Source organism: Trachymyrmex cornetzi, unplaced genomic scaffold (genome assembly GCF_001594075.2).
Source record: "Trachymyrmex cornetzi isolate Tcor2-1 unplaced genomic scaffold, Tcor1.1 scaffold237, whole genome shotgun sequence".
Lineage (NCBI taxonomy): Eukaryota > Metazoa > Arthropoda > Insecta > Hymenoptera > Formicidae > Trachymyrmex > Trachymyrmex cornetzi.
In genome coordinates this window covers 91,629-93,935 of record NW_017297029.1, presented here as the reverse complement: position 1 = coordinate 93,935, position 2,307 = coordinate 91,629, and positions in this window count along the sequence as shown.

Sequence of the window (2,307 nt, the reverse complement as noted above, 5' to 3'; positions counted from 1 at the left end):
TATTAATTATTAATTTATTAATTAATAATTAATTTATTCACTAAATAATAATTTTTCGTAATTCGACGTTCCATTCGGAAGAAGAACTACTAATCAAAATTCAAATCATTGGCAACCTAACCGAACCTAACTTATTAGGGTGCCGTCACATGCGGCATAACTTGCGTAAGCGTAACTTGCGCCGACCAATCATATCATTTCACTTGAACATCAGTTTCTGTCTAGTTCATGCTTTTTACGCTATTTTGTTGTTACGCCGGAACAAGATAGAACCACCATACGTCGAATCTAATTTCTGGCTCATTTTAGCTTATTCTGTCTGAAAAAAAGCACAAGGGTTTCGATTTTACAACAGTACAATTATAGAAGTCGTGCGTCCCTTTGCTTCGCGTGAAAAGTCGAAACCCACGTGGAACAGTACAATTATAGACCTCATTTTGCCTCTGTAATAGATTTCCTAATCCCAGTAGTCATCGGCCCGTATTCAGAACGCGCTTACAACGATGTTAGCACGCTACATACTATACTTTACGTCACGTATATTATAGAATTTCAGAGATAAAAGTGCGCTTTTATCGATAAAAGCGCGTTCTGAATACGGGCCATCAACTTTAACGCTTAATATCTCAGATTACAAGGCAGAACGACGTTTTTTTTGCAAGATTCTTTCGTTTCATGCAAAAACGCGTCGAATAAGCCTAATGGCTACTGCACACTGGACGCGATGAGCTTTGAGCGACGAGCGATATCCAATAAAAACTCTGCTTTTTCTCACGTGACGACGCAAAACAAAGCTCTCATTGGATATCGCTCGTCGCTCATCGCTCATCGCGTCCAGTGTGCAGTAGCCATAAGAGGTGTCTCACAAAATTTTCCAATTTTAATAATTTATTCGATTATCCGCTCATATATACGCGATGGAAAGGTACCGGTTCCTCATGAGGCGTACTTTTCGAGATGCGTAGGTTACGAAAACCAATCGTAAATTCGTTTAGCATTTCTTTAGAGTGTACAATAGAAATTCTAATTAGCAATTGGTTGCATTAATTCCGCATTTCTCTAATCTTCCGCGAAATACGCCCAATGTGAATGCCGGCTTTCAGAATGGCGTATTCTAGTAAATAAAAAATAACGTATTCTAGTAAATTACTACAATACGCTGGTTACGCTGCATGTGACGGCACCCTTAGTGCAACGTTACACCAATTTACACCATCTCTTAAGGCCATTCTACATTGGTCGTATCGTAGATGTCGCAAGTCACAAGCTTGTTGCTTCAGCCAATCCGATGCTTCAATTTTAAAGTCGTATGATGCTTACGATGCTTCCGACACTACGATACGACCAATGTAGAATGGCCTTTAGGCACGTGTAAAACCAGTGTAAAATACGTCATTAATGTGTATTACACTTTCAAGGCAAACAGCGTGTAATCATACACCTTAACGTCACTTCCGACAAGTAAAACGCTAAAGTGTACACTTTACACTAAAGTGTACAAAGTGTAAGCCAGAAGAACAAGAGAAAAGAGTCCCCTTAAAGCCGTAATCACGCTACAGACTCCCGACTCTGACTCGACTACCGACTCGGACTCCCGACTATCATTCTACCAATCACAGCAAGGCAGCAGCCGACTCTGACTGCCGACTCGAGAATAGAAATCATTCTATTCGATCGACTTTGAGTCGGGAGTCGGGAGTCGGGAGTCAGAGTCGGGAGCCTGTAGTGTGATTACGGCTTAAGGGGATGCTGGACTGTCCTGTCTTACCATTAATTTTTAAAGACTCTTTTCTCTTAATTGTGTTTATGGATTGAAAAGTCCTTCTCCACAATTAAAGTATCGATAACAACACAGGCTGCCAGCTACAATTTAATACGAAAAATTGAAGAAAATTAAAAATTGTAGTTTTGTCATCAGCTCCTGCAGTCAACTCGTCACAATATGTGCTGCATATAAGAGTTTCAGATTTTACTCGTTTAAAATAAATAACCAGCAGCCTACAGAAAACCTCGAAGAACAATCCTATGCTTTTAGGAATGAGGTAAGGACTATGGTATGAAGGCCCGTCTACAATACACGGAGTAAGAAGTAAGAGTAAGAAATTGACCAATCACAGTTGATTATTCTTCTAACATTCGACTGTGATTGGTCAATTTCTTACTCTTACAACCTAATCCACTACTGCTACTGTCATTGTAGACCACGCATATCAGTGCTTACGACATTAATGGTCGGTCCGAAACAAATAGCGTGCTAAAGTTTTTCTATTTTGGACCGGTCGTAAGCACAATTTATAAGTTAGAAAA